The sequence below is a fragment of the Alexandromys fortis genome, unplaced genomic scaffold (assembly GCF_014885135.2).
Source record: "Alexandromys fortis isolate MF-2015 unplaced genomic scaffold, M_Fortis_MF-2015_v1.1 scaffold_1, whole genome shotgun sequence".
NCBI classification, from domain to species: Eukaryota; Metazoa; Chordata; class Mammalia; order Rodentia; family Cricetidae; genus Alexandromys; species Alexandromys fortis.
In genome coordinates this window covers 35,962,074-35,971,223 of record NW_026067927.1, presented here as the reverse complement: position 1 = coordinate 35,971,223, position 9,150 = coordinate 35,962,074, and positions in this window count along the sequence as shown.

Genomic DNA, 9,150 nt, shown 5'->3' with positions numbered 1-9,150 from the left:
ATATTGTTGTTTCGTTTCATTCACTTCGGAGATTTTAAAATTTCCATCTTGATTATTTCAGCGAGCCAATTGTCATTCGATAATGTGTTGTTATTTCCCATGTGTACTTCCTACTTCCCCTTTCTGTTGGTATCTAGCTTTATTCCATTTGATCAGATAGAACATCTGATATTTGTGAAGGCTTGCTTTGGGTTATAAAATATGATTTGTTTTGGAGAACATTTCATGTGTTGCAGAAAAGAATGCATATCCTTCAGTGTCTGAATGGAATTTTCTGTAGCCGTCCATTAGTTCTAATTATGATGCCACTTAACACAGTGCTTCTGTGTTTATTGGAGCCCCATGATTTCTGCATTGGGGTTAATTTATGGCTTTAGATCTGGTAGAGTTTTGTTTTGTGAAATTAGGTGTAACTGGGTTTGGTACATATTAGTTTAGAATTGTAAGATCCTCTTGATGATTCACTCCCTGAGAGCCATTCATCTCTTCTGACTCGTTTTGGTTTGAACTCCATTTTGTCAGATATTAAAATGGCTACACCTGCTTGCTTCTTAGCTCCATCGGCTTGGAATACATTTCCCCATTCTTTTCTTCCAAGGTGGCATCTGTCCTTGATGATAAGGTCTGTTTCTTGAAAGCAACAAAAGATGGGTCCTGTTTTCTAATCCAATCTATTATTGTTCTATTTCTATGCCTTTTTAGTGGGGAAGTTGAGAGCATTAATATTCAGAGCTAGTTTAGATATGTATTAATTCTTGTCATTTTGATTATTGTGTTTTCTTAGATACCTTTTGATGAACTGCCTTGATATTGCTTTTCTTTTCCTGTGGTCTCCTGGATGTGTTTATTCTTCTCTTTATTCTGAAATGTTCCTCTCAGTATCCTCTGTAGGGCTGGCTTAGTGAGCATGAATTCCTTTAGTTTGTTTTTATTTTGTCTTTACACATAAAAGATAGCTGTGCTGGGTAGAATATTCTGGATTGGCAGTCAAGATCTTCTCAAGCTCATGACTTTAGAAGTTTCTACTGTATAACAGGCTGTTTTTCTTATGACCCTACCTTTCTATGTGACTTGGCCCTCCTCTACTCAGCTTTCAATACCTTTTTTATATTGTGTTTTAGTTTTTTAGCTATAATATTATAGTGCAGAGTTTCTTTTCTCATCCTGTCTGCTTGGTGTTCTGTAGACCTCTTGCATCTGCATGGATACAGACTTTATAAATTTTCTCCTATGGTTTTTATGAACATATTTTCTATGCCCTTGACTTAGACTATTTCTCCTCTGTGCCCATCAATTCACAGATTTGGTCTTTCTATTGTTTCTCAGAATCCTGTGTGTCGCTGTGCTCTTCTAAGAGTCTCTTTAGTTGAAGCGCATGATTTAATTCCTCTCCATTGTCTGTCTGTCTTTCACATGGTCTGTCCTATGGTGAGGATTCCCACTGAGCTGTCCAGTTGACTGACTGGAACTCTCTAGTGTCACTTCAGTGTGGATTTGTATCTGTGTTGCATTCTATTCCCTTTCCCAGAACTGACTTCCTTCTTGCATTGTTTGTCTTTTCTTGTCCTCTGTTGGCTCATTCAATTGTTTGTTTGTATCTTCTTTAAATTATTTGTACTTAACTCCCAAAGTCCAGTTGAAGAGTGGGAGGAGTGGGAATATGAGCAAAGCGGTCAAGATCATGATGGGTTCACCCACTGAAACAGTCTCCCTGAGCTAATGGGAGCTCACTAACTCCAACCAGACAGGGAAGGAACCAGCATAGGACCAAACTAGTCCCTCTGAATGTGGTTGACAGCTGCATGGCTGGGGCAAGCTGAGGGGCCACCATCAGTGGCCCCAAGATTTATCCCTACTGCTTGTACTGGCTTTTTGGGAACCTATTCTCTTTGAATGGATACCTTGCTCAGCCTAGATATAGTAGGGAGGGCCTTGGACCTTCTCCAGAGCAATGTGCCTTACCCTCTCTAAGGAGTGGATGGGGTGGGGTGAGAGGGTATATAGAGGGAATGGGAGGAGGAGAGGGAGTGGGGACTTGGATTGTTATGTATAATGAAAAAAGATAGTTCGTTTTCTTTTTAAAAGAATAAATTTAAAAAAGGAAAAAATAAATTATTTGTACTTTTGGAGGATGTTTTGTAATTGTTCTTTTGAATCCCATGTCTTCTATTTCATCTAGGTCATTTCCTTTGGGCAGTGAGACTGCCATTTTGGGGGGAAACATACTGCCTCGGCATTTCTGTTAAGACCTGGATGTCCAAAGTGAGACTGTTGGGTGTGACTTCTGCTATGTGTTTTCAGCCCACCAGGTTGGCACCTACAGGTGAGCCATGGAATAGACCATCTGGAGAAGGCTAGCAGGCAGGATGCAGGTAGGGAAGAGGGGGCTGTCCTCTCAGGTCTCCACCAGACTGGGTTGCTTGTAGAAAGTTAGCTGGAACAGGCTCCTAGGGCCAGAGGGAGGTCACAGGCAGTGGAAATGGATGGAGTGCCTTATCTGGTCCCTTTGGAGCCTGGCCATTGTGTGGTAGTTTGGCTCAAGGGGACTCTAGATGGTCACTTTGATCTGAACTGCAGGTTTTCAACTTAATTTCAACCAGACTGGCAATAGTTTATCTCTTCTGTAGACTCCAGGTCCTCTCCAAATGCTGGCCTCTTTCTGTCTTCTGTCCATAGTAGACTTTGAGTCCTCTCCAAATGCTGGCCTCTTCCTGTCTTCTGTCCACAGTAGACTCCGGGTCCTCTCCAAATGCTGGCCTCTTCCTATCTTCCTGTCTCAGCAAATAGCAGTTCCCATTTTCAGTTGCTAGGGCCTAAACTTTGAAATTTTCTGACTCTTTAAAATTTTTTTCTTTAGCCCCACTTGTCAGCAAATCCCCAAATATGACCATAATCTGAGTTTCGTCACTCTGCCCACCACCAGCCTGGCCTGAGTCATCACATTCTCTGACGACCTTCTGAATGGCCTGTCTGCCTCCATCTTCTCACCCACAGAGTCCAGTACAGGAACTAGAGTATTACTAGCACAATCTCTGCTCTAATCAGCCGGTGACTTTCTCTTACTCACAGCAAAACCCAAGTCCTTAGCAAGACCTATGACGTCACCTAAATCTGCCCTCACACCCCTCGCCCATCTCTCTGACCTCCTCTCATCCTTCCACTTTTCCCTCTCCATCCAGTCCTCCCACAGTGTTCTCCTTGCTGTGCCCCAGACCCTCCTCACACACTCGGACCTCAGACTTTCTGCGGTCACTTCCCTGCAACCCGCAACGATCATTCACAGGTATCGGTCCTCTCCTCTCTAAGGACTTTGGTCAGACAGCATCTGCCTCTTCTTTTTTTTCTTCGAACTACCCAACTGAATCACTGAGGCAGGCCAGATACCCTAAGCATGGATGCCCTACATATTGCTTGACATCCAGTGAGTAGAGTGTACAAAGACAGCGATGAAAACATGAGTGTCCCACCACCTTACAAAGTCATTCTAATAGTGAGCAGGCAGGCAGAAGATAGCTGGATGGATATAAAGACAGGCTGACGATAGGTAGGTAGGTAGGTAGGTAGATAGATAGATAGATAGATAGATAGATAGATAGATAGATAGATAGAAACTGTGGGTGAATGGAAGTCCTTCATCCTTCCCAATATCTTCCCTAGGAAAAGCAGAACAAGTTTTCAAAGCCAATCACAGAGAGAATGTTTGAAAGGTTAAAAAAGCATATAATCATCATGTATTCTGTATTTTTCATAAATCAAGTACCAATGCCTTTCATCTGATGATCTTAAAGTATGTTACCAAAAAGAGCACTGTAATTACATGTAGTTATACATCACTACCATATATCAAGCAGCATTCGGAGGCTTAATGGATTCAAGATCTCACTTGCTCCTGACACGTCTGTATTATAAAAGAAAATGCAAGAGGCGCCCAAGTGGCAGTCTGACATTTACACTGCGTCATCTGAGCCTCTGAAAATCTATTATGGTGTGGCCTATTAGCATAAGAAAAAGTGAAATGACTTGCAGACTGTCAACAGTCTCATGGCGTCCTTGGGCCAGCCAGTCACCTCAGCTGACCTCATCTGTTCGGTCTCCTCAGGCCTGTCACCCTTGAACAGATCACTGAAGGAGGGCTTTGAGGAGGAAGTGGGGCTCACTTTTTGTGGTTAACCAAAAGTACATCTCTGAGGTCAAAGTGTGGCATGTGTGTTCTGTGTTGACCACACTGTGTCAAAAGAGTTCTCTTCATGAGACCAAGTCCTGACAAACTTTCCAAGTGTTTAGAGCCTGGCTCTGGTGTTTAGTGACCTAATGGTATGCCCTATGCCCCTCAGCTCAGTGATCCTCTCCTCAGATGCCAACCACCTTCCTCCTCCTTCCCCTCAGAAGTGTCACACAGAAAAGCCTCTGTAACTGCTCAGATGGTCGCCTCTTCTACTGACAAGCCTACAGTGGGATTTCATGTTCAGCTTCTGTGGCTGGGTACAGGAATTTGACTGCCTAAGCCATGGAGAAGAAATCGAGTATGATGCCCCGAGCATGACACTTCTCTATTGCAATGAACTGTTCCTCTGGTGTGAAGTGGGAAGGAAGACCGGCAGGCCGTCCTCAGTCACGATCACAGATGGCTGGAGGACCTTAGAAGCTGCCGCATCTCATCTTGTTACATAAAATGGAAGTCCCCAAGAGTTCCCTGCTGCTCTGTGAGCTCCTGGGCACCGACTCCAGGGCTTAAGTTGCATGTTTGCTTGGCTGAGAGTGGAGTGCAGCTCTTCCAAATGCTCCATTCTGTGCATCTTCCTCCTGCAAAGACTGGCTCAGGTTATCAGTCAGGACACTGCGAGGGCCTCATAAAACCAACCACACTGAGCAAGGGGGCTTTTAACCTAGAGTCAGCTTGTCACTTGCTGTGGTGGTTGGAATAAAAATGTCCCCCAAAACCTCATATATTTGAATGCTTTGTCACCATGGAGTAGCACTCCGTGAGAGGAATTAGGAAGTGTGGCTTCAGTGGAATAGGTGTGGCTTTATTGGAGGAAGTGTGTCACTGGGGGTGGGCTTTGGGTTTTCAAAAGCCCAAGCCCATCCCAGTGTCTCTCTCTTCCTGCTGCCTTCTAACCCAGAAGTACAACTCTCAGCTGCCATGTCTATCTGTAATCTGCCATGCTCCCTGCCATGAGGCATGTGTGTTCTGTGTTGACCACACTGTGTCAAAAGAGAAAACCTCTGCAGCTGTAAGCCAGCCCCACTTAAATGATGTTTTTATAAGCGTTGCTGTGGCCATGGTGTCTCTTCACAGCAATAAAACCCTGACTAAGACACTAATCTTTACATTATAGTAGCCGCACACCTACATGGCCAAAGTTAAATAATAGGGACAATGGAGAATCATAGTGAACCCAGTATAGCAAGAGTTGAGTTTTAGCTTAGGCTTGGTCACAATCTAGCCATTTTACCTCAGACAAATACCTCATTCCCCTTGGAGACAGAAACCATGTGTGGCTTTCTGAGAGGAAGTAAACAAATACCTGTTCTCCCATAAACGATAGAATATAGTTATCCTCCCACATCTAACTTCCAAACAAGTGTATTTATCAGGGTCACTTGCAATAGCCTGGCTGACTCAAGGCAGGCGCATCCCTGAGAAGCCCACCCAGCCTGAGAAACAGTTCCGGAAAGATGCATTCCTGGAGCTCCTGCTCAACCTATAGGCAACTCAAGAGGTTGAAGCTGGTCTGAGCTTCTGCCTCGCAACTTGGCTGCCCACTGCTTCTACATGGTTGATCTGAACCTCTTTTACAAAGCTCAGGTTGTCTGAGAGTCTTTTAGGCAGTGGGCTGGTCTAAGAGTGTCTTTCAGCAGGTCTTACTGCTTACATATGCTTGGAGAGGGAAGGAGGGACCTAGTGAATCTGGTCAGTTTTAGGGACTTCCTGAAGCCATTGAGTTGTTTACTTCCTGAGTTTAGCTTAGTGGGATGAAATATTTCACCTCCTACTATGTATAAAGGAGCTTTCCTGCATGGTGGAAGGGTCTGTTTTATCTCAAAGGAAATCAGTACACACTAATATTGGAAAGGAGGAAGGAGGGAGAGGAAATTGGGAGGAGGAGCGAAGGAAGAAAACCCAGGCAAGTCTCCAGTATACAGTTACTCCTTCATTTAACAGACCTTAGAATTTGCTAGCTAGTATGTTACAGATTTCAAAGGATGTCATGAAGCTGGTCCTCCACACTGCTGCTTTTCCTAAACTGAACAGAAGAAACTGCAAGAGAAACCTCAGACCACAGGGGCGTGAAGATTAGGAGCGAATGAGGTAACAGAAGATAGTGACTCCTGATAGACATCCTCTTCATCCTAGTTCCATGAACAGCGGATGACGGGACTCCAGCATGGCCAGCAGCTTCCTCCTCGGAGGTTTCGCGTTGAGGGAAATCGTGTGAAAGTGGCTACCCTGTGGGTTTGGTAACATAATGAATACTGTTTTTAGAAATTTGAATATTCGATGCTGAAGTGGGAAGAGTGTTTAGTATGAGTTATATCATTCTCTGTGATCAGATTTTTTTTCAAACCACAAACAGGATGCAGATGAATGGTGCTGAGACGAAAAAAAAAAAAAAGCTGGGGTGCCAGAAACAAAGACGATAACCAAAAGAGTTTCTTTTCCGTGTTTCGTCAAAGCAGGCAACCACTTTAAAACTTGCCATTTTCTAGTTTTAAATCCAGACCCGACAAGCAGCACCTCAAATGACTGGAATAAGCACCTGCCAAAAGTCGTATTACCCATCGGTTTGTATGCAGACATTATAAACAAGGAAAGGGGAAAACATTTCACTACTGTTGATACTATATAAAGTATATTAAAATATTTTTTTCATCGAAATAACTATGTGTACTAAATCTCTATAGAGTACCACAGACTGGGAAAATACTCACTCAGAACTGTAGCAACATTCTCCGTGGTATATCATGTACTGCTCAATTAATAAGACTCAATAAGCTTGTGAATAGTAAATAAAAATGAGATTTTCTTTTTGTAAAAAAATCTTCAAGGGGACATACTGAAAAGAAATATAACTTCAGTCATAAATGAGTTTTAAAGCTATTTTCTTGCCAAGTGGTGGTGCCAGGCCTTTAATCCCAGCACTCAGGAGGCAGAGATAGGCGGATCTCTGTGAGTTCGAGGCTACCCTGATCTACAAGAGCAAGTTCCAAGACAGGCTCCAAAGCTACAGAGAAACCCTGTAAAACCAAACCTCGAAAAACCAAAAACAAAACAAAAAGCTATTTTCTTATAAGGCTGGTGAGATGGCCCAACAGGTAAGCATATTTGCCACCAAAGCTGATGATCCGAGATTCATTCTGGAGACCTGCGTGGTAGATCAACCCTACGGGTTGTCTTCTGACTTTCACGTGTGCCATGGTGTCCACATGTGCACACAACGTGCACGCACATACAAATAAATAAATAAACTTTCTTTAATGGTTTCCTATTCCAAGCATATAATAATGTAACTACTTTTTAGCTTCTGAGATGCAGGAAAACTGAGCCATGACATTGGACGAGTAACCACCAATGGTGTTTGGTGTTACCATCAATCTGCTGTGTTGTGTAACTCTGGGGACATGAGGAGTGCAGAGTTCACTGCCCAGCAAATTGCTTTTCATTTCCTGGCATTTATCCTTCTGTTTATGTGTCTCTCGCTGCACGTCATAGCATCTCTGAGAAATTCTAAAGACTTGGCTTTGCCGGCTAGCCGCCTGTGGGCTTGCTAAGAGATGTGCACAATAGCAGCATCCGCAAGTTGAGCCACGGATCCTTTAACCGAGCATCCATCCAACAATGTGTGCCGTTCACTGTTCAAGACTCTGAAAATAAGAGTGGGCCAGGCTGTTTCCTGACTTTGGAGATTTTTGTGGAAGAAAAAGAGGAAGAAATGAAATACAAACAGATGAGTGGATGGGGAAATGATTTTAGAGGCTGATAAACGTTACTATGGAAACAAAACAGGTAATATGATAGAGGGTACCAGAGGAGGGTTAGATTAACAGTGCCATTTAGGTCAGTCCATCCTGAGGCCATGGCATCTCAGCTAGTCCTGAGTGACTGGAAGGAGCCAGGCTGTTTATTCCAGTCCCACCTAACAGAACAGCAAGAGTAAAAAGAGGGGCCGGGCATCATGTTGTGGGAAAGGGGACCAGTTGTGGTGAGGGAACTGAAGAGGCTGGAGGAGGAAGCAGGGGCCACACCAGGTATGACACCACAAGCCATGGTGGGAAACTGCAGCTCTGGCCTCTGACCCGAGGATCTTCACCAGAATAAGTAAACCTGGTTTACACAGGTATCCCTATCCGGGAAAGGCTTCTGGCTGTGCGGTCGTAGGTTCAGTCCCACACCCATGTCAGGCAGAGCAAGTAAGATTTAGGACTTGCTCACTCCCAAGCCCTATGTCCATCATGGGGATAACCGTCTGTAGAAAGAAGGGGTTTTGTTGTTTTCTGAGGGTCTCATGTGGCCCAATCTGGCTTTGGACTCGCATGGCCTTGATCCTCCAGCTCCCACCTCCCGAGGGCTAGGATCAGAGGCACGGACCACCATCCCCAGCTTTATGAGGCAGTAGAGTTTGAACCCAGAACTTCGTGCATCCTAGGCAAGCACTCTGCCAGCGGAGTCACCCCAGCTCCAGAGATCTGTCTTTCACAGCTCACGGCACAGCACACGGAAGCGGCCTCCAGAGTGAAAGCCAGGGTGTGCGCTGAGTGATGTTTACAAGGAGACCAGTTGCTGTGGAGAGCAGAGAAGCAGAAGATCCTGCCTGGGTCGGGGTAGAGGTTGCTGGTGGACGAGAGGTGCTTGCTGAGGGGAAGAAAAGAAGCCAAGTGAGTGTTAAGGCTGCAGGGAGTGGTGGTGACCATGAACGAGGTAGGGGAACTGGGATTTTCCTTCCAGGAAAATGGTAAGATATTTTCAGGCTACACATTTTAAAAAATGCAACATGTTAGAAGCCAAAGTAGTACCTATGTCAGTTGAAGAAATTTATAGATAAACATTATCTGAGAAGTACAAAGTTGTAACTGTATTTTGGAATTGTCCCATGATTCCTGGCCCACTAGGAAAAGGTGGGGGCAGGGGCGTAGAGTTAGTTCAGTCTG